This window comes from Pagrus major, chromosome 3 (assembly GCF_040436345.1).
Source record: "Pagrus major chromosome 3, Pma_NU_1.0".
Lineage (NCBI taxonomy): Eukaryota > Metazoa > Chordata > Actinopteri > Spariformes > Sparidae > Pagrus > Pagrus major.
In genome coordinates, this window is record NC_133217.1 from 8,668,340 (window position 1) to 8,692,055 (window position 23,716).

At 40.9% G+C, this 23,716-nt stretch overlaps 2 long non-coding RNA genes across 3 annotated transcripts; both read left to right on the forward strand.

Annotated features, from left to right (window-relative positions):
• Nucleotides 1-7,368: 7,368 nt before the first annotated feature.
• On the forward strand, nucleotides 7,369-10,211 carry LOC140993933 (uncharacterized). 2 transcript variants are annotated; one of them, XR_012178695.1, is made up of 4 exons: nucleotides 7,369-7,417; nucleotides 7,498-7,568; nucleotides 7,648-7,720; nucleotides 10,126-10,211. It is a non-coding gene; the product is annotated as an uncharacterized lncRNA (long non-coding RNA). The 2 variants fall into 2 exon arrangements; XR_012178694.1 differs by lacking the exon at nucleotides 10,126-10,211 and having other exon boundaries at nucleotides 7,648-7,753.
• A 2,217-nt stretch (nucleotides 10,212-12,428) lies between these two features.
• On the forward strand, nucleotides 12,429-18,510 carry LOC140993833 (uncharacterized). The gene is made up of 3 exons (XR_012178685.1): nucleotides 12,429-12,712; nucleotides 12,808-12,974; nucleotides 15,199-18,510. It is a non-coding gene; the product is annotated as an uncharacterized lncRNA (long non-coding RNA).
• Nucleotides 18,511-23,716: the final 5,206 nt, after the last annotated feature.

The window sequence follows — 23,716 nt, forward strand, 5'->3', positions numbered from 1 at the left end:
CATGTGTTTGTTTATAAACATGGGTAAGGTAGCAGGTGATCAGGACTGCACAGCTGTTAACTAGATCCATTTTTCCCATGGAATTATCAATTTACAAGACAGAAACATGGGGAATGAATAGATTACAATGGGTAGGCTTAACGTTTTGAGCATATAATACATAATATTATTCTATTTGCTGCAATATTACAGAATATTTGTTTTTGATTCTAAACTTTAAATGTATCCCTTTAAATCAGTAAATAGAATAATTATTTATATTATATATGTACTATATTTGGTTGCACAGCCTTTGGCCAAAATAACCATGATCAAAAACATCTTGTAGCCAGTGATGTGCTTCCTGCATCTCTCTACTGTCTGTTTATAGCAAACACCAGACCCACCTGACCCTCTCTGGTTGGTTGTAAGTAAAAATCACAATAATCATCAGGACTTTTTCTCAATAGCGATATACTGTACATCACAATATGTGCTCATCTATTTGTAATCAAGACTTGCGTGGTAATGTAAAGTGTGATATAAAACCAAAAATGCAATTTTCAATTATATTCCTTCAAATATTTCGGATCAAATTTAGGAAGAAATTTGGGTTAATATGTGCTTGGTGTTATCAATTTAGACAACAGAATTGTATATCACGATATATGTGACATTTGTCTTAAATTTCATTCTGAGCGGCATCAAAAAAATCCTAAATCTAACTGGCCTAAACCTGCAGATACCTGAAGTGGTTTTTGTCCAAAAAAGGATGTTTAGCTTAGTCATATTTTCTGTCTACTCTATTTATTGATTGCTAAGCTTAGCAAAGATTTGATTTATTTGATCTCTTCAGGACACATGAAGAGGAAGTTTGCCGTGGTGCAGTGGAGTGAAGGGGAGGATTTTGGGAAGCTCAGCGAGATAAAAACTACTCAGCTGTTATTGAATGGCGCCATGGGAAGAAACAACGAGGAGGGTGGCCTCACTACAGAGGCACTGTCATCTTTGTTAGTAGTAAGATAGAGTTACTATGGCTTTAATTGCAGATTGTCCTCTTTAATTTACAGCATTTCAAAATAATTTGTTAGTTGTTCAACTATGAATAGGGTGAGATTCAGCCTGTTTTAGCTTATGTGTTAACTTTCATTGCCAACTGACAAAAGACTTTCTCGCATTTGTTGTGTTGTATAAATGATAAAATAGTTTGGAATGTTCTTGGTGGAATGTGTTCACAGCAATAAAACTGTTAAAGTAGAAACTTTAAACATTTAAACAAGTCAACTCTAGTTTTAAAGTGTAACTTGTTTAAACAGAGCTCATACTTTTGTTTTAACAGTTTTGTCACCATTTCATCATGTATACCGCACTACAAATGCTAGAAAGTTGTTAGTTGGCAGTGAAACCTTGTTTCAGAAACATGCACCCATCTACACAAGTTAACTTGACTAAAAGTTAATGCATAAGCACAACTTATACATGCTTAATCCCTTAGTTACAACCAGTGTACTGCTGAAAGTGTCCTAACATATCAGTATATCAACTGACAACCATGTCACTTGACATAGCCTCTGTCAATTTGACATTGAAAGTGACATAATAACACTTTGACAGTTGACACCAGGTGGAACAAACCTTTTTGAATGGTTACGTAAGCAGAGAATGCTATATTGAAGGAGATGGTTCTTCAAGGTATCATTATATCAATCATTGAACCATTAGACAACTATTACACTTTTTTGTCTAAATGACTGTAGGCTGAATTGACTGTGTTGTACGCTACTTTGGCCTAAAGAAGAGTGTTATGACTGTGGTCATAGTTTGTGTCGTTTGCTGTGTGTTTTGCTGTGTGTGTGTGTTTTGATTTTATATGCAAATAGGAGTGTGCCATCCCCAAGAGGTGATTGGTGTAGAGAGATCCGATCCTAACCTGTGATTGGCTGCAGCTGATGACACCCAATATATAAGGAGCCAAGATGGCGGCTGTCAAGAAGAGACAGCACTTCCTCATCCTCCTCCTCTTCTAACCAACCACATGTCCGTTTGGAAAAGCCTTGGGTGGAGATCAACAAGCTTTTCTTTTGTTTGTTTAAATAGTAAGTGTAGGAGATACACTAATAATAAATGTAATTTATTAATCACTGGCGATTAATAAAACACTCGTTAATGGGGCACCACCTCCGTTATTTTGTCCATTTGAATAAACCGGAGGTAATTAATCAAATTCGACTGGACAAGTTTAACTTGTATCAATTTTAATCAATTTCAGATCAATTTATTCAATCTCATAAATGAAGTAGTGAATTCTACACATATCCATCGGTTCTCCACATTAAAAACAAACCTGCACAGACAACGACATACGGTTAAATATGTTTATTGACTAAATAATTCAGGTTAAATAAATGAAATGGCAATTTAAATGAATAACAACAGGTAACAGGAAAAGTGAAATAACTAAGTAATGGGTTATTAGTGGAATATGGGCTGATGGTGAGATTACGATTTAGGTTGAAGCATTTAAAGATTACGTGAGTAATTTTAATACTAACGAGACCCTAAACGAATTTCTCTTAAGCTAAAAGATATTAATCAGAGCCATATACACCATCTCATGTATCATGTGTGAATCCAGCTGTTGTGAGTGATGGAGAGCCTACTTTCTCAGCAGAGCTGCGGAGTCCGCGGCAGCGGATTCCCTCGGGTGATTTGCGGCTCTAGCTGGCAGTCCCGGTCCAATGGCCGAGGGTCAGCTCGTCCGGTATCAGTCGGTTGGGCACCTCGGTCCTTTGTCTTAGGAAGAGGGCAGCTGGTCCCGTACCGATCCGGTGCAGATCTTGGCTCAATGCCCAGCGGGATGGTACCGCTAGCGAGCGCTGGGGGCTTGTCAGAGTCTTTCGTTGGAAACCGCTTGCACGGTCTCGGACACAGCAAGTTGCTGTAGTGTCGTGATGATGATTGTGATAAAGATGTTCTTCTTCGTTTCTTCGAGTGGTTTTCAGGCTCTGACTTTGTAAACTAAATTTAACTTCTTGAATAAAATAACTGAGGATGATACGTTGATCAGGCGGATCTTCCGTTGTTAGTTAATGCAAGATAATCTAAATTAAGTTCACTTCTTCAAAAGCAGGTTACGATACTTAACTGTATAAAACAAATTAAAACAGAACTTCGTTCTGGTACAAACTTAATAAAAGAAGCTAATCAATACTGCGAAAAATATAAAGTGAGAAAAATCAACGTGTGAGCACTTCTGTTGAGATCGCTGTCTTGGAGCGTGTTTCAAAGTAAAGTAAAGAGCTTCAAAATAAGTTACAAAAGAAACTTTAAAACAAAACTTAAACTAAAACAAAAATTCAAACTAAAAACTGAACCTTAAAAACTGAAAAACTGAACTCGAGAGACGTGATCTCTCCGTTTTATTATTTGCAAATCGAGGCGTGTCTAGGCGGGGCTTACCGGCTTTGTCTCCAAGATTTAGTGGAGGTGTGAAGATTCACAGAAACTCACTAAACTAAACTTATAGTTTTAAACGTTTCAAAACCGTGCTTCACCTTTCACAGTTTCTCACCATGGCTCAATAGATGTACTTTGTCTATCATGAAAAGGATTATGACGTGATTAAACATTAATTATACATATTCAGCTTAATACTTGTTAAAACAAAGACATATCAGAGTCATTTACTGGTTATAACCATGAACATATTAAACAGAATATTTCTCGTCCAACTGTACCAGGACTCACCACTGGAGGGCACTGTGGTTCCACCAAACACAAGACACATTTAAACATTAAATTTGATTTCAGTCAAATTTCATCACAGAGAAACGGGAGAAAGATCAGTTTTATGAGCTTCTCTTACTGATCCTTAATCTGTTGGAATTAAGAGAATGAGATCCTAACTTAATGGTTAATTAGAAATGGTCTGAAATCTGGAGGAACACAGAGACCATTTGGTTGGAATGCGACCACAGATAAGGGTCGTAAATAACAGAAGACAGAGTAACAGCATAGAACAACTCAGCAGAAGGTGTCTGGTGTCCACTCTGGAGAGTGTTTGTGGATCAGAAGTCATAGAGACAGGGAGAGAAATAGGTAGAAAGAGATCAGGCGTGTTACTTAATCTGCAAATGTAAAGACATTGTATTAACACAGTCTCTGATAACCAGATGGCTTCGGTCCCTCCTGATGTGGAGAGAGTAGGTAACTTCATGTTTCCTCAGACTGACCTGTGAGGGCAGGATTTATCTGTTTTGAGGGGAAAGAGAGTTCAGAAATGGGAGAGAAAGTTCATCCAAAGGCTTTGGGTTGTAAATTAATTAAAACTGTCCTCATTTGAAGTCTTTATGGTCCAGGAGAACACTATCCTCTCTGCCAGGAGATAAGATGTCAGCCTGAAAGGTGCCTCCTTCATGTAAATAATCTTCATCCAGATGAAAAGGGTTAACAAGAACAACAGGGCCTCAATGTAATGCAGAGGCGATGGACAGATATGTTCCTACATAAGGGTGGACTGCCCTTTCATTTGAACGTGTTTTCTCCTGTTTTTTCGTTAGTGAGGGAGGTAAGTTTATTGTGATTTTGGTTTTTGAGCTAAGAGATTTATTTTCCCAGATAGAGGTGTTTTGGTTATTGTTTTGGCCTTGGTCCACCCCGAAGTTGCTTCCTTAGTTATATTTATAGTTGTTGATCCATTAAGTTATTGTAAATAAACTATTCTGTTGTATATAAAAACTTGTGAGTGGCTGTTTGGGACTCGGGGAAGATTGGGGACCCGTTTTCATATTGCGCTCTAGGCACCCCTAGACTGGGGCGTAACAAGAGTGATGATAACTAATTGTTTGTTTTTGATATACTATGTCTAGATGTGCCAGGACTCCTACAGAGCATGAGGAATTTAATTGATTCGGCTGCATCTCCTAAGAGATCCAGGTTGGAGCGTACCACACCACCGCTGGCCCTCCCAGGTTGTCCGCAGTCCAGGTCCAGTTCTCCATCTGCCGCTTCACTGCTGTCCATGCCAAGATCTACGCTGACCAGTTCCACGTCTGCATCTGTCACTCCATCACTGACTGTCTCCCAGTCTTCTAAAGTAATGTTTTTGTAAAGAATAAATAAATACAGCACATAAAATAGACCTTTTAATGAGTATGGCAGATCTAATGTGCTTTAATGTCTAAAATCTGTTGGGCTGAACAAATCATATATATTCTAACTTTAAATGTTCACCTTGAGTCCTTGTCTAAACAGGTTGAGATCCATCCTGGGACTGGAGTCATGGTTGAGAAACTGCATGGGCCTATGCCCTCAATGCAAATTTGGCCACAGTATTTGTAAGACAGATGCTCGTCTACCACTGGACAAAAATAAATTGGATGCCATTTACAGTACGTTTTCAGCTTTTCAAGGTCATTTATTTGTCATTTTACAACACAGGGTTGCAAAACAAAATGAGTTGTAGCCCCTTCATACATAGTACAAATATACAGATAATTGAATTTGGAATGAAAATAAATTAAAACAATATATACAGTTAATTATATAGCCTATATCTACATATACACGTATACACCTCGGATTCAATAGGTGTTTCCTCAATAGTCTCCGCTTTTGTGTATTTCCTGCTTTCAGCCTACTGTACTAAGGTTTTGCATTCTTGTTTTTTGTTTTTCTGTTTTGTTTTTTGTTTATTTTTGTTCATATGTAGGTGCAACTCTTGAGAGGTGGCCAGGGACCCAGCTCTCCAGCATTGGAAGCACGATCAACGCCAAGATTACTGAGCTCTGGTCAAAAAGTAAAAACGTTACTGTGTCCACAGCCCTCCATTAAACTGTTTTGTTTGCTCTAAGTTTTACACAAGTGTATCACACAGTCCTTGGCCCTGAGCAAATACTTGTACTGACTACTGTCTGCTGGAAGTATGTACAGCATTTTAACCATACTATGCACTGCTTAGTGCCTGTTTATTGTGAGATATGCAGTGTGCAGGAAAAAAAAAATCACCATACTCGTAATGCGTACTGTAGATGTGCTGGTAGATTACATCAGTGAAGCATGCTACACAGTAGGCAGTACTAGCATTTGCTCAGAGATCTTTGCCGATTTTCAACCTTACCTCTATCTATCTGAGTTAGGGGTATAGTGTGAAAAATGCCTGCAGTTGTTGCAAATGTTCTCTGTCTCTGGGGCCAGCGCCGTCATTTGACGTCACTGGAGGCGGAAGAACAACAGATTTTGCAGCTGCGCACCAGAGACACGGAGAACATCGTCAACAACTGCAGATGTTTTTCACATTATATCCCTAACTCGGATAGATAGAGGGAAAGTTTGAAAATCAACAAAATTTCCCTTTAAGCCTTTAATTTCCTTTCTTTGGATGTGAAGAGGCAAATCAGTTAGGTGTGTACACCAGTTTGTAATGACAACAATTAGTTGATGGTGACGCCGTTCCCATATTAGAGAAGGAGTAGAATAAGCATGTGCTCTTCATGTCTATATCCAGGCATGACACGTGTGTGAAAATATCAAAAGAAATTGTGAAACATATTCCTATCTTGCCACTAGTTCATTCAAAGGATATCTTTGAAAACACGATCTTCTCTAAGATTAGAGTTTACTGCTGTTTGTTTACTGCTGTCGGCACTGTAATCCCAGCAATGTTCCACTGTTAATAAAGACTACTGACTTGAAAGTTTGCAGCCATGTTTTCAACATAACAGATCTATACAGACTGCATTTATATCACTGTATGGTGAAATTAGTTGTTCTGGGCGATGACCAGGCAAACCATGTCTTGACAGTTTTAAACTTGTTTGATCCAAGACAGTATCAGTATAGGAACAAATGAAGTCATGTCATTTTAATATGTGATTCATATGTTTTTGACTATAGAAACTTGTGTTAAACGTTATAAATTAATACATAAAAAGCATATATTTTTTAAACTGTAATGGTAATTTGCATTGGCTGACATATAAGAATCTTATTTAAAAAAAACAAAAAAAGCATAGTTTACATAACATTAACATACAAAAAGCTATATATAATTGTATATATTCATATATAAAAAGTATATGCTTTTTATACTGATATGGTCATTTTAATTGGCTGACATATAACAGTCTTATAAAAAACATGAAGAAATTATAGTTTCCCTTTAAATTAAATACACTTTACACACAAAAATATATGTATATAAAAAAGCATATGTCTTTATAACTGAGACGTGTGACAGGTCGTCTCCCTCCCTGCCACTATATGGCACTGTGCCAACTTATTGGGCATCCTGATCGAGGGGCGGCACAATGCGCCCTTACATATAGAGGTGCAGACACACCTGTCTCATCCTTTTCCTCCGCTTCTCTCTGGTGGCTGTGGCTTGTCTATCGCGGTGGTTCGGCGTGGCCGTTGCGGGTGTACAATCCTCTTCATTCAGGTAATGCTCTCTGCTAGTCTTCCATTGTTCATGTGTGCGTAACACGGGCACTTTGGTGACGCGATCTCCGCTATTTGTAGCGCAATCGGCTGTGGGGGGACGCATCGCTCCGCCAGAAGCCCTTCCTGGATGCGCTTGCCTGTCCCTTTCAGTAAGTCCACAATTGTCTGCCGTCCCGCGGCTCTGTCACTCAGTTCCCAGCTGATTATTTCTTTGTGTGTCTGATGTAGCTGGGTGATTAAATCGCGGCGCAGGCCGTTGTTCCGCCGCCTCTCTTGGCCTTCACCGTAGCTTTGCGGAGTGGTATGTATGAGTTCATTTTCCAAAAATGTTGGTTTTAATATTTATTTGTGCAGCGCCGCCCCTCCCTACACGCAGAACACGCGCTGTGCGTAGGGCCCCACGATCCATGGGGGGCCCCATTTTGCGCAAGGGGACACATTCTCTGCAAATGCGCAAAGGATGCGCATCGCTGCCGTGAGGCGCGCGTAGAGCACCAAGTCAGCCCGAGGCAGGAGAGAAAAAAAAAAACGAGTAATCTGACACCGCACACGTTGGCGCAATGATTGACAGCACGCAGCATCTGACCAATCAGCGGTCAGATGCGCCGACAGGCAGTTGGATGCAGGTGGAGAGATGGCCTCCAAACGGCAATATGAATCGGGAGAAAGCAAAAGAAAGACAAAGTCAAAACAAGAGGAGGAACACCCCAGCTGCTAGCCTGCTAATCATGAGACAGAAGAGAGGATAATTCTGGACTGGAGATTAAATTTTCCAGCGGCCCTGATTATCATTTATTGAATGTCTTGTTAACTGCATATACATTCACCTCTGTTGAAAAAGGAGTGGTTAATTGACCAGTTGGTGGTCGTATGTTGGCTCAGGTTTATAGCCTATCAATCTATGCTATCAATAGAAGTTTTGGGCTATTTTTATGGAGGTAAAATGTCGCCATCTCTTGGTGAATTTAAGATAATCCTTTATTTGACCCACAATGGAGAAATTTAAAGCGTTGCAGCAGCAAACAGCAGTATAGGAATATAGAACCTAAGTACAAAATGTAAAAATAAGTATATAAAAATATTTAAATATAGAGGTATCAAATAGCGGCAATAGCTCAGTCCGTAGGGACTTGGCTTGGGGGCTCAGATGTGGCCGGTTCAAGTCCCGCTCAGACAAAAAAAAAAAAAAGTATGATGTGAACTAGTAATGGAGAATACTAGTTCACATCCTGGGCATTGCCGAGGTACCCTTGAGCAAGGCACCGACCCCTAACAATGCTCATTGGGCGCCGCCTTGTGGGATTAAAATAGTATAATAAAATAAAATCATAATGAATATAATTATTATTTGCATTAATTTTAATCTTTGTGAGGCTAGTGTTTACATTAATTTCATTGTGTAATTTACCATTAAGACCAAAACAAATCTTAATAATCTGCTTGTATGATGGATTTCTTGTCATAACAGGGTCAATGCTTAAGTTTGTTACTAAGGGTGACACGGAGCCAGCGCCCAGTACGTCACAAGGGCCATCAAGCACCATGTCTACTGAAGCAGCCTGCATCTGTAAAAGGCTTGTTCCATTGTTGAAAGAGGCTGTTCATTTGATTTGTTCCTACTAATAAAGGTTGTAAACCTAAATGGCCTTTCATGATACAGTCATTTTGTAATGGGGGGGGGGGACTCAAAATAAAATTCTGCTTAGGGCCCCAATTTGGCCAGGGGCGGCCCTGTTTGAAGGCCAATTACGTCACAACGCTGCGTGAAGGCTGTCCAAATTCGAAGGCTCCTTCAAATGCGGCCCACAAATGCAGCCTGCCCTTCCCTCTTTTTGGAGGACGCACCGCTACTATCCTTCGCGGCCTGCTATATCCCAAGATCCTTTGTGCACCGCTGCTCAGTCCCGAAACAGAAGAGGAAGCAAGAGAAAATGGCGACATCAAGTGGCGCAGACATGACATTCAAATTTAAGTAATGGGTTTATACTCGGCTTTTAGTCATTTGAACATCCAACGCCAGATATGTTAAACTTCAAGGGACTATAAAACCTCCAAATTTCAACTTTCAGTTAAAATACGTGACACTGGTAATGCTAAGGTAAATATAGTTGTTATTCACCAATGGGTTAATGTTTATTTTGTAATGTTGATAATTCAATTTAGATTTGACACATTGTACACACACAAATAAATGTACACGTTTGATAGATTTGAACCAAAACAGACTTTAATGCATGAACACCTGGTGATGCAACCAGGAAATACTCCGAAGGCTAGACCGTCCCATTTAACAATGGTGGACGCGGCCTTCAAGGTCTCTCCGAAGGACCCGGCCTTCGTGGGCCGCAAAGGCTGCGTCCTTGAAGGATGCAGCCCCTGAATTTGGACACAGCCTTGGTGTTTAGGCATTCTGTGAAGAAAGTTAGTTGAAATATTTAATCTTGTCTAGATACTTTTTGTGTTAGTTGTTGTGAGACCATTGAAGTGAAGTAGCTATCAAGTGAGTTTCTGCCAAGTCAGGTGTGTTGAATAGGCTTGATTGCAATGAATGAGGAGCAAAGGACTCTTTGTGCTCAGTGAAGAAGAGGAGACACCGCAGGGTGCAGAGGGGAGGTGGTTATGCTTATGATTTATTTGACATTTAAGCTGACTCTTTTTTGATGTGTTAAATCTACATTTCCTATATGAACCTGTGATGCATGTCAGCTCTCAGAGGAAGGAGGAGTCCTGGTCTGAGCACCAGGGTCTGCTGGAGGAGGCCAAAGAATGGATCGAGGAAGCTTGCCGTAAGCTGCAAAGTAGCGAGCAGTTATCGGAGAAGCACATGACGATTTACCGGTACTTTTGCATGGCGACCCTGATGATTACGCACCGGAAATCGGAACACACAGTTGTGGATTTCAAGGTAAGCGTGCGCTTATTCTAATGTTGGCTCAGTTTCCCTGCACCTTTGACTCCCGTACATTGAAAGTTGTTTGTGTGCCTACAAAAATAATCCCCCATCACAGGTGACTGACTGGAACGACAGGCAGGTGGGCGTCGGTGCCGGGGTGTTGCTCCAGTTCAAGGAAAGACACAGTGGTAATCAGTGCAGAAGAGGATAGGGTGAGTTGAGCGTTTTTATTTTAACATTAGAGTCAAAAAACATTTCCACAAGATGGCAGACTTGAAAAACCAGCTTGGCATTTCCTTTCCCACCAACAGTGGTTTGATGCCTACTTCACGGGCATCAGGCCACTCTGCCTGAAGAGGCAAGCTCAAGCGCAGGGTGACAAGGGCTGCTTTTTCATTGGTAAGAAGGGAGGTCCCGTGGCCAATGCCAGGTCCAACTTGGACCACCTCTGGAATCAGTGAGTGTACATTTCTTAAACCGGGTTGAGGCAATTTCACTCATTAAGTGACCGGAACTAGCAGGTTGCTTATGTAACCTGTAACTGGTAATTATTAGTCCTAGTATTGTTAGTTAACTTGTTCTTACACGTCAGACAAGGCATATTGCAACCATTGAACATGAACAACTCTGACTTAAAACTTCCTTTTCTCTCCCTCTCTCTCTGTTTTCCTTTTCCCCCTCTCTTCTACGACACAGCTGTAAGAAAATCAGGGAGTAAGCGGGCCGAAATCTGCCGTCTGGTACATGCCAGGCCGCGGGGACGTCCTCCAGAGACCAAAGGTAAACATTGCCAGTTTCGGTGCTGTAGCAACTCATAATGTAATAACGGCTCATAATGTAATAATTTAAATGTAATAAAAGTTCATAATGTAATAATCGGCTCATAATGTAATGAAACCCTAACCCTAACCCGTATAACGTAATAAGGGCTTTGCGCATAATGTAATAATGTAATAACTTATTACATTAAGAGCCTTATTGATACCGCTCATAATGTAATAACAGCTCATACTGTAATAATAGCTCATATAGTGAGAAAAGTGTTGCATTATCATCATTTTACCTCTCAAATAAAGCTGCAAGTAAAGCAAAAGGCATGGGCTTCAGTGCATTAGTAAACTAAATTAGTGAAACCAAGTATTTAATAGTAATTGCATTCTGACATTTTATTGATGTATAAAGTTGAGCCACTAGGTGGCACCCATGAGAGTTATTTTGGGCCTTTGAGAATGCCGTGCTCACTTCTACTGTGACTATTGCAGGTAAGCAGCACTATTTGTGACCTTTAAAGTTCAATTAATATCTTTGTTAAACCAAGCCATCCACCTTATCTGTTTAAATATTCTGTGTATTAAGATGTTTGTTGGGATAATGTTGTATGTTTTAGCTAGCGGCTAAGCTCCATCACCTATATTATTTATATTTTTCGTGTGTCAACACAAAATGTTTTCAGCCATTTTTGTAGTATAAAGAGCCAAAAGTCTGGGATAGGCGGATTGGTCGGGGCCAATGGTGGGCATACACCTTATCATGAAGCAAGTTTTCTCTGCTCTACCTTTTCAGTTTGCCATCTGCCATCAACCAGCAACACTTAGAGGTACATCAAGGACCTTTGAAGCAGAGGGTGCTTCTTTATAATACTGGCTCTGATGCTATCCCTGACTCTGACCACCATTCAAACCCTGACTCTGACCATCACTCTGACCCCAACAATGACCCTCATGGTGATTCCAGTGATGTCTTTCATGGTGACTCATGTGATGTCCCACATGGTGACCCCAACACCGTCCGTCACACTGACCCTGATATTGTTCCTTCTGCATGTCCTACAGTGCCAAAACATATCTTTCATGCTGACCCTGACACTCCCTTCATTGCTAGCCCTAATTTGCCTTTGCGCGTCCTGTCACCCATTATCCAGTATTGCCCGTTGATGGATATGACTATGCTGGGCACCTTCAACAGAGTTTCCAACTTGCTCAGAGAGCTAACACTGCCATTCCTATCAAGAATTTATATACGTGATTCTTTGGTGGAATGTTTAAATATTGTGATGGATGAAGACTGCTGCAGTAGGGTTATATAAATCAGCTGGAATAGTAATAGTGGCCTTGCATGCAACATCAGGCAGCTCTTCAGCCAAAATGCCATGTTTGTGATTCGACACATATCCTTTGGATGGTTCCATATTAAAGACATTCATTGGTGCCAGTCCGACATCACAACTACCTGATGGCGACACGTGCTTTTCTTTTCTTGCAGTTCTCCATCTGTGAAAGTCCCACCTAAGGACCAATGGGAAGCTTTCATCAAATACTTCCCCTTAACAACCGGAGCCCTCCCCATTTTATTTCAAGTGGAGGTGTATGCAACTTGAACAGCGTGTGCTACATGTCTCAGGTAGGCACTGGCATTGTCTTTGGTACAGGTACTGTATGCTGTCTGTAAAAAATGCTTAGTGTCTTACTTTGATTGCACTCACTCATTGTTTGCAGAGAGGATGCTGCCTTAGCACAAATTATTCACATGTTTGAAAGTGGGATCGACACTGAGACAATGGATATGAGAACTGAGAGGCCGGAGGTAGCCCTACTCTTACGAGAGCGATCAAAACTACCCTTGATGGATGGCGTGTTGTGCCGCAGGGTTCTCAACCAAAGAGGTGAAGCTTTTCATCAACTTGTCATACCTAGCAGTCACAAGGTGTTCATGATGAAGTGGGGCATATGGGCATTGAAAGAACTTTGGAACTAGCCAGAGCTAGATTCTATTGGCCGATAATGGCTAGGTACATTGAGACAAAATGTAAAAGCTGTGAAAGATGTGTTAGACGGAAAGCTAGTGCAAAAGGCATCAAAACTGGTTAACATCAAAGTCAGTGGTCCCCTCGAGTTGATTTGTATAGATTTTCTGTCAATAGAACCTGACTCAAGAGACACTAGAAATGTACTGGTCATAACTGATCACTATACAAAATATGCACAGGCATATCCAACAAGAGACCAGACATCCAAAACTGTTGCCACAGTGTTATGGGAGAACTTCATCAGTCACTATGGTTTTCCCTGCAGACTACATAGTGATCAAGGAGCCTGTTTTGAGTCAGAAGTTGTAGCAAAACTTTGTAGGCATGCTGGAATCTCCAAGTCTCGCACAACACCCTACCACCCAAGAGGGAATCCGGTAGAACGATTCAACAGAACGATTGATCTCTTTGGAACTCTGGATGGGAAAAAGAAGGGGGAATGGAGGAAATATGTTAGGCCCCTAGTACACGCGTATAATTGTACAAGAAATGATGTGACTGGGGAAGCTCCTTTTCTTCTCATGTTCGGCAGAGAGCCGCGTCTTCCCATTGACCTATGTTTGGGCATCAGCCCTCAAGGCCACAACCCCAAAACGCACTCACAATATGTGCGTGACCTGAAGAAAAGACTGAGACATGCATATGAGCTAGCTTCAAGAAATGCTGAGAAAAGGCAGCTGTTGAACAAATGGCACTGGGATGCTAAAGTGACCGCTCTGCCTTTGGAAGTGGGGGACAGGGTCCTTGTAAGGACCCTGAGTCTCAGAAAGAAGCACAAAATCTCAGACAAGTGGGAGTCCACTGTTCATGTTGTTGTCAAACAGCCAGATGAGAGTATCCCTGTCTATGTGGTCAAGCCTGAGGATGGAGAGGGCAGAGAACGGGTCCTGCATCGTGACATGCTCCTTCCCTGTGGGTTCTTACCTACAATCTTGGAAGCGGATCGTGAAAATACTGATGATTCCTTTCATTTTGAGTTGAAGACCGTCTGGTGTTGAATTGTTCAGAAATGTAAACAATCATTTGTTTCCACAAAGAAAGAAAGAGGGAACTATATTTTGTGTTTTTATTTTTATTTCAATCTAGTGATAGAGTTAAGGTCATGCAGTTGTGGTTGTGTGTTGATGAAGTGTTGTGAAGATGAAGTTGATGCATTTCAGTCCAGAAATTAATAGTTGTGAATAAACTGGATAGGTAGTATACTGCTACCATAACCCTGGTAAATCCACTTATTGGTTACATAAACAGTGCGGAATGCAATATGTTGGTGAAACAGGTAATACAATGCTTACCAGGTTCATCCAACACAGATATAATATTTCTAAAAAGAAAAACGCACACACTCTTTTGGTAAAACACTTTGTAGAACACAACTGGTCTTCACTTACCGCCACAGTAGTGTAATCCAAGATGGTCCACAGCCCAGAGAAGGAAAATAGATACAACATAAATATTTATTTTAAGAGCATAAATATGGTTATTTTGTTAAGAAGCATAAATGTGTTTTTGGATTAAAATGCATACATTTCATTAAGAGCCACTTAACACAGATTTGGCAATAATTTAATGGAAATGATTTAAAAAATGCCTTTAAGAAATGTGATGATGCTTCCCCTTTAAGGCACTCGTTGCCCTGTGTTTACGCATGCTCCTGGCAGAGCTGAGCAGCAGAGCCATAGACATATATACATAGACGCCTCATTGAGCGCTGGACCGTACGTCGACGTCGCCGCCATATTGGAGGAGGCAGATCTGCCCCGTGAACTAATACAAGTGAATGGAGTGAACTTTAGAAAGCTCCTTCCACAATGTGCTATAAGTTAATGTCTCTCATTTACACATTCACACACGTACGAATATATTCAGGAAACAGATAGGAACCAAAAACAACATCTGTAACGTTCTCTGATGATTATAAACGTTAACTACTCCTTACATGTTCAGTATACAGGTAGGCACCAAACCACCGGATGTACTTTTATAATGTTTTTATTAGTGTTTACAGCTGCCAACGTATGTAACGCTGCTACTGTGATGATACATGACGGTTAAATATTGAATCTTTGTCTATAATAACCAGATCCTGACACGTAAATGTGATTGAAACGTCGCCCTTGCCAGATGCAGACCTGACGGCCAGCCCCCTAGACCGATCCTTGCTCGTTTCCTGAGATTCCAGGACAGGGAACGGATCGCTGAAGCTGCGCGGAAGATGGGAAAGGTGCACTGGGACAAGCATCACATCATGGTCTTTCCTGACTACTCCAAACTTGTCACCGAGAAACAGGCTGCTTTTAATCAATGCAAATGCCTGCTTCACGAGCGTCGGATCAAGTTCTCCGTGATGTATCCAGCTGTGCTCTCCCCGAGGACGGTGGACGGTGGACGGTAGACGTGAGTTCACAGACCCCAAAAAAGCACTGGAATTCATTCGCTCTCTGCTCCCGTGAAAGCATATTCATATTCTGCCCTTAAGTTACCTAGAACCATCCAGTTGAACTGTACACGTCTCTCATTTACACTGTTAAACACATCTGAATATGAAAGAGATATTTCATTTACTATTTTGGATGGAGGCATTATGGCTTTTATTATACCTATCATTTTTGGTTGTGCTCTGATTCAGATTGTTATTTGTCTATACTGTTGGCATTAGAGTTGCTATAGTAGGGGGAGCATATCTGTAATGTATGTCACTCCCTGAACTTACTGGTGTACCTTTATTTTATTACTCACCCACTTATTATTTCACCTGTTTTTGGGGTGGAGAAATACATTTGTTTTGTTTTGTCTTCTTCCGTTCCTTCCCACCATTTCCATTAGCACTATAGACCAACCCAGAGCTGATAAGGGCTTAATGGGGAGACATATGCCTCAGATAGACATTACTAGATGAGTGGAGAGATACTTAAAACTAACTTGTTCAAGTATTTTGGTTATATTTGACTGTTTATTGCTTATGACCCTTACACAGCTCTTGTACTGATGTAGCCCTTACTAATTTTTAGCTACATAATTATAGCTGCATGACTGCCCTCTTCGCGAGCTGTTAGACTGTTCAAAGTCACGGACCAAGTTTTTTGTGTGTTCGGTTTGGTGCTTTTTGAGCACCTGCAGGTGACGGCAGTTCACGGGCACCATGTATCAATATGTATACACATCTTTTTTTCCTGTCATATTGTTTTTTTTTCTTTTTCCCCAATTCTTTTCCTGCCCATGTACATGATGCTTGTTGCTCAGCGATGGTGGTTCCTAATGATAGGTTACATCCCCTACATGCATCGGTTACTAGACCTACTCCAATATAATGATGCTGGCTGATAAAGGAAGGACCTTGAAACTAATGACATGGAACGTGCAAGGTCTTAACCACCCTATCAAAAGGAAAAAAGTCATAACATTTATTAAGTCGAAAAGATGTGATATAGCATTTCTGCAGGAGACTCACTTATTAACTCAGGAATCTAGAAAGCTTTGCAGAGATTGGGTTGGTCATGTCTCCGCCTCATGCTGGAATGGTCATAGCAGGGGGGTAGCAATTCTAGTCCACAAACAAATGCAATTCAAATGTATTAGGGAAAGTATTGATGATGCTGGACGGGTTTTGTTACTTCTCGCTGAGATTCAGGGCCATAAAGTAATATTAGCTAATGTTTACGCCCCTAATATTGATGATCTCACAGTCTTTGGGCAACTAAAGTGTAAACTCAACGATATGGGAGACTACCCGATTTTGATGGGGGGTGACTTTAATCAGGTTATGGATAACATATTGGATCGTAGCACCCCATCACAGCGTCAATGCAAATCAGCCTCCATTATGCACAAAATGGACAAAGCTTCTGGTCTAGTTGATGTCTGGCGGTTATTAACCACAAGAGATTATACTTTCTATTCCCCGCGTCACAATACATTTTCTAGGACCGATTATTTTTTTGTTTCTGGATTTGGTATCTCCTCCATAGTATCTAGCTCTATCGGTAGCATTCTTCTCTCAGATCATGCTCCTGTGTTTCTTTGTGTAACCCCTTTTTGCAATACCCCTAAATCCCCCAGGTGGAGGCTCAATTCCAGCCTTTTGCTTGACCTAAGTTTCAAAGAATCTTTAAGGACTCAAATTAATCTTTTTATAGAAACTAATTTGGCGTCAGCACCATCTGCTGGTGTGGAATGGGAAGCGTTCAAGGCCTTTATTAGAGGTCATATAACACAACATGCTTCTTTCAAAAAGAAATCTAACATAATAAAACAATTTGGAGAAGAAGTTTTATGCCGCTGAAGCTGTATTTAAGCAAAATATGACCCCCTCAAATCTCACTAATCTGACCAGACTAAAATATGAACTTAACTCCATTCTGACTCAGAAGGCAGAGTTCTCTCTTTTCAGAGCTAGGCAAGAATACTTAGAAGAGGGCGACAAAGCAGGAAGATTGCTGGCTAGATACATTAAACAGAGAGAGGCTCAGAGCACAATAGCAGCAATTAGGACAGAAGGTGGTGCTGTTACGCGGGATCCCAAAGAGATAAATAAGATATTCAGAGAGTTTTATGCAACGCTTTACTCGTCAGAAACGCAAGTTGACCAGCAAGAGATGCATGCATTTCTGACCTCCCTCACTCTCCCCACCTTATCAGTGGACCAGGTAGATTTGCTTGACGCGCCAATCACTAGGGAGGAGATTGTGGATGTTATTAGAGGCCTTCCATCTAGCAAGGCGCCAGACCCGGATGGCTTCACAGCAGAATTTTTTAAGGTGTATGCTGAGGAACTCTCCCCTCTACTTCTGCAAATGTATAGTGAGGCACTGGATAAGGGCACTAATTTCTCTCATTTTAAAGAAGGATAAGGATCCGCTAGACTGTAGAAGCTATAGACCAATCAGTTTGATTGGCTGTGACAGTAAAATTCTTGCTAAGATTCTAGCTGTAAGGTTAGATAAGGTGATAACCAACCTGATTCACCCCGACCAGGCTTTTTTCGCACTCGGAGCTCAGCTGATAATATTAGACGTTTGATTGACATCATGTGGACCTCTCAAAATGCGCCTCCCCTGCTGCTGCCCTCTCTTTGGATGCTGAAAAGGCATTTGACAGGGTGGAGTGGCAATATTTGTTCTCCACCCTGGAAGCTTTTGGTTTTGGCAGGATATTTATTAGCTGGGTCAAATCTTCTATACACCAAGCCTAAGGCCTCAGTGACAACGAATAGCATAATCTCACAGTCCTTTGAGCTCCATAGAGGCCCTAGGCAGGGCTGCCCTTTGAGCACTTTACTTTTTGCACTGGCGTTGGAGCCTCTAGCAGCGGCTATTCGTAAAGACCCTGACTTTCCAGGTATCCAAGTAGGCAGTAGTAGTCATAAACTGATGCTTTACGCGGATGATGCCTTGGTCCTGATAACAGAGCCAGAACGCTCTCTCCCTGCTCTGCCCCAAGACCTTATTCCAACCTGGTGATTTCACTTAGCCCCAATCAGGTATTGAATATTTAGGCATCCTTTTCCCCCCGTCGTTGAATGATTTGGTCCAGGTTAATTTTGAGCCCCTTCTGAACAAATTTAAGATTGATATAGAACAGTGGTCTCGACTATTACTTTTACCTCTGGGGCAAGGTCAATGTGATAAAAATGAACTGCACCTACAAATTTAATTACCTATTACAGGCACTACCAATGAAGATCCCCCAAAATATTTTAAGTAGTTTAATAGGCTGTGCAACACATTCCTATGGAACAATAAGCGACCCAGATTAAGCTTGAAAAAATTACCGAGGCCAGTGGATCAAGGTGGACTGGGGGTCCCGAATTTGCTTTTCTATCATTATGCATTCAGCCTGAGACACTTGGCGCACTTGGCGCTACCTCCTGAAAGAGCACCCCCGTGGTTTGGTCTAGAAAGCCCTTTGTGTAATCCACTCCCTCCTATGCATTATATCACCACTAAGCTTTCATTAGAGGCACAGAGTCATCCTATTATTTCACACTTACAGTGGGTATGGAAAAGAATGGCGTTCATATTCGATTTTGATGCAAACCTCCACACTGCAGCCTCCATGTGGACCAACCCTAAACTCTGCATAGGGAAATCACCTTTTCTCTGGAAGTCATGGGTCGACAGGGGAATCCTGGCCCTTGGAGACCTATATGCTGGGGTCAACTCAAGTCCTATTCTGATATCAAGACACAACTCCACCTACCCCAGAATCAGTTTTCGAGTACTTACAACTCAGACACCTGCTGTTGCACACATTCGGGTCTCTTTCAACACCTCCCCCCACTGTAAGCTTCCTCACACAAATAATGAAAATTTTTGGTAGAGGTCATGAAGCTTCAGTGTATTACTTAATGGTTTTGAAATGCTGAAATGCTGCACTTAGCCAGACTGGCTGCACTGGAGGGCCTATCATACAGGCTAATAAACAGAGTGGAAGGCTTCAATTTGAAATGGGAATGATACTTGTCCAATATGAAAGAACCTGTGTAGGAGATATGGTAGCCAATCTGAACATGACACCTAGCATCGTTGAGCATGTTACACGTTATGATCTGTTATTATTCTTAGTCCCCCCCCCCCTTTTTAAAAAAAATTAATTAATTAATTAATTTTATTGTATTGCTGTTGTGCTGTCCTGTTTTATCCTTTGTTAGATTGCTCGTCTCGCTTTTTTTGGTTGTTTTTCTCCTTTTCCTGGAGTGCAAGCATTGTATAACATAGTTATTTGTTTACTTGCTGTATACAAGTCTCAACATTGTTTCGTAACCAACATTTTCCACATGTGTACTTGTAATGTGTGATATTCAAAAATCCCAATAAAATATTAATCATAAAAGTCTTCAAAATCTAAAAATAACAGCACCTACTGATAACATAGATGTCAAATGTACTATTATAATCATCTTTGTTTAAAAATATACTTTTTGTTAAAAAATGTTGGCCCTTTAAAGTTGTGTCTCAGATCTTTGTCAACTCCAGATTTCTACAAAAGCATAATTTAATCAGGCATAAAAACGGTCAGCTATATCCTAAGGACCCCTGTTTCACTTCCTGGTTTCAAAAAAAGGCGGGAATGCTGTTTAGGCACTATTTTCTGATAAATTCATGAAATAATATTGCTATCAGGTGTGTCTCAACCATAACAGGTCAACTCAGTTGCCCTTCTAAATCAAAACAGAATATGAATTGTGGTTTAAAAAGGTGTATTTTGATTAGCATTAAGAGAACTCTTAGCATCTTTCAAAAATAAAATGGCTACTCACTACAACTATGCTGTGAAGTGAAAAAAAGTGACATTTCGTCAACTCCGTAAGACGTCAACTCCGTCAGATATTGCATCTTATGGAGTTGACATCTGTGCTGACGGAGGTGACATAACTCTGTTCTCTTTAATAATTGAATAATGTGTTTGAAATCAGTACTTTATTTTCAATTAAATTACGAGCGAAGCATGCATCCGAATGTGTCATAAACTCTCCACAAACCATGACTGAGAAGATGATTAGCGGAAGTGACTTGAGAAATCCCTCAATTAAGAGTACCCTTTTTTTCCACCATGCTTTGGTAAATGAGCTCTCCGCAAGCAAACACAAAACTCCACCCAGGAAACAAGCATTAACCTTATCAGGAAAAATTCTGACAAAATATCGCATTTTCCACAAGATCCAACAGTTTGGAATATCTTGTAAATCTCTGAACAAAAAACAAACCAAGGCAAAACAAGCAAGATACCTCCAGATCATCACCAAAGACGTTCAAGACTTCTTCCACAACTCTGCCCGGATTACAACAGACGAACAAGACACCATAACAAGGAACAAAGTAAAGCATCAGAGGATGATCTTGATGGACAGCATGATAAACCTACACAAGGAATTCACCACAAGCAACCCTACAGTAAAACTCAGCTGCTCATCCTTTTGTGCCTTAAGGCCCTTTCATACATGCCTATGTAAACTTCATGAGAATGCAGCTTTAATGTTGGAGGTGCTGAAATAGTCGGGGGTTGTGGATTCAGCAAAACTGGAGGATAGTTTTAAATTGGTGTGTTGCACACCAGCGACTGAGTCCTGCCTCCTTTGAAAATGTACACGCTGTGTAAACAAGCAGACATTGCTGCTCCCAGAACATGAAGCAACTAATGTTCACTGGAGATAATGGGAAAGAGTGCGACAGTCAACAGCAGATGAAACATACACCTCAACAATAATGATAACTCATGAAGGCAAGCTCTCAGAGCTCATACAATTATATGAGGAAAAACTCAAAAGTGAAACCACAACACGTGTGTCTTGTCCGGAACCAGTCACAAGAATACCGCAACCTGATTCAAATGTGCAAAGAGAACGAGGTCATCGTACACACTGATTTTTCAGAGGCATGGAAATGCGAGTACCATGCTGAAGTCCAGGCATGCCATTTCGGACAGAACTTACCTCTGTTAAATTTACATACTGGTATGTATTACACAAAGGAAGCAAAGTCAGGATTCAGCACAATCTCTGACTCTAAACTCCAAGATGCTGCATTCATTTGGGCCTACATGGATCCTGTACTGAGAGAGATACAGAGGGCACATCCATCAGTTGATACAGTACATTTCTGGTCAGATGGTCCAAGCAAGCAATACAAGAATAAGAAAAATTTCATCCTCCTCAGTGACATTCCTCTGAAATTGAGGTTTAAAAGGGCAACGTGGAACTTTTTTCCAACTTCACACGGAAAGGGCGCTCCAGATGGAATTAGAGGGGCAGTGAAGAGGGCAGCTGACAGTCTGGTTTTAAGAGGACATGACATTGTCAATGCCAAGCAGTTCCATGACAAGTTTTCCAACAGCCTTAACAATGTACTACTCTACCTCACTGATGGACAAGAAATGGAGAGGTTCGACAAAGTCCTTCCTCCTAACCTGAAACCTTTGCCTGCAACAAGAAAGATTCACCAGGTCATCCCAAATCAAAAGAGTCTCTGGTACAGAGAATTGACATGTTTCTGCAGTAAACCAAGAATGTGTCACTGTTTCAGTCCAGTTTGTTTTGCTTTAGGCACTGAGAGAGGCAGCATGAATAACCAGAGATATTCTGCAGCCCCCAAAGAAAATGTCAGTCCTTCCAGAAAAATGCGGAGTTTTTTTGTGATTGTTGCGGGCAAAAATCTTTGATTATGCGGCATGTTTGCGATGGAATATGCGGGATATTTATGCAATTTTATGCGATGAAATTGCGGGAATTTGCAAAAATTGCGGGAACTTGCAAAAACTGCGGTTTGATGAATAAGAAGAAAAAAAGTGATTCCCCCAACACTCTGTTACTAGGCTCACTAGGCTACTACCTTAATGTAAAGAGTCATTTCTAATGACTTCCTATGATAAGCAAGCATACTACATCACAGAAAGTGCTGGGAGTAATTAAGTTCTCAGCTTTCTGATGACTTCACTTCATAACGTTCCCAAGGCAACAGGAGGAAAATGGCTGCTCTTGTGTGAAGTAAACGCAACATTTTTCAACTTTCTGCGAAGATATATGTGACTTTTTTGCAACGAAAATGCGGGGATTATGAAATCATGCAAGCCCTGCATATTTTGCGCATTTTGCGCGGAAATCGGAGATTTATGCGGCCAAAGTGTGGCGTCTTTGAAAAAAATGCGGCCCCTGCATAAATGTGCGGACTTTGGCTGATTATGCGTTGAATTATGCAATCGCATAATCATGTTTTTCTGGAGGAAGAAGAGCCGCCATCAGGCCCTGAGGGCACATCCACAGGAATAACTGCTGAGAGTATTAAACCTGGGGACTGGATGGCAGTAGTTTATGAAGAGCACTGGTGGTTGGCCAGAGCTGTTTCTGTGGATGGTGAAAACCAGGATGTGAGAGTGGAATTCCTGCATCCCCATGGCCCCAATGAGAAATTCACACCTCAACATGGCAGGGGAGATGAATGCCTTTGCCCAGTTAAAGATGTTCTTGTTAACCTGGTGGGAAATGCAGCTCCTATGCGTCTCAGTCGAACAAGGGAAATGTATAGCATTTCTCCAGATGTAATGGACTTCATAGAATGTGAACACATTAGCCATCTGCTTCCTGGTGACTAAACAGCAACAGTTTTGTTACACAGGCCAATGTCCAATGTCAATGTCAGATATGTTTCTTTATTTCTGAGCCACAAATCTTTCAAGCAATGGCATTGTCTTGCTACAATGTACACAATTTCAAAATGTCATTACAAAGTATAAATCATATAATTTGCATGGAGGGCTTCTTAAATTATGATAGTCAAATGTCCCATTTATGGTTACTGGCGCAGAAAATCACAGATACTATCCCCATCCAATTTTCTGACCTATATATGTCCTTACATTTTTGTATTGCAATATTGAATTTAGATATGTCGTCCCATCCCTAGTTGTAATAAATGGTGGCTGTTTAATTCAGGGGAAAATAGGTCTTTCACAGTTATTGTTATTTAGTTTGAAAGTTGATCAGTTTGGTTACAAAGTTTCTCAATCATGTTCTCAATCATGTTTGGAATGGCTTTCTGTGTGCTTCCAGTTTTTAAGGTTTGTGTACTATTATGTTTCATATGCGTCAACTCCGTCAGTTGGCTGTC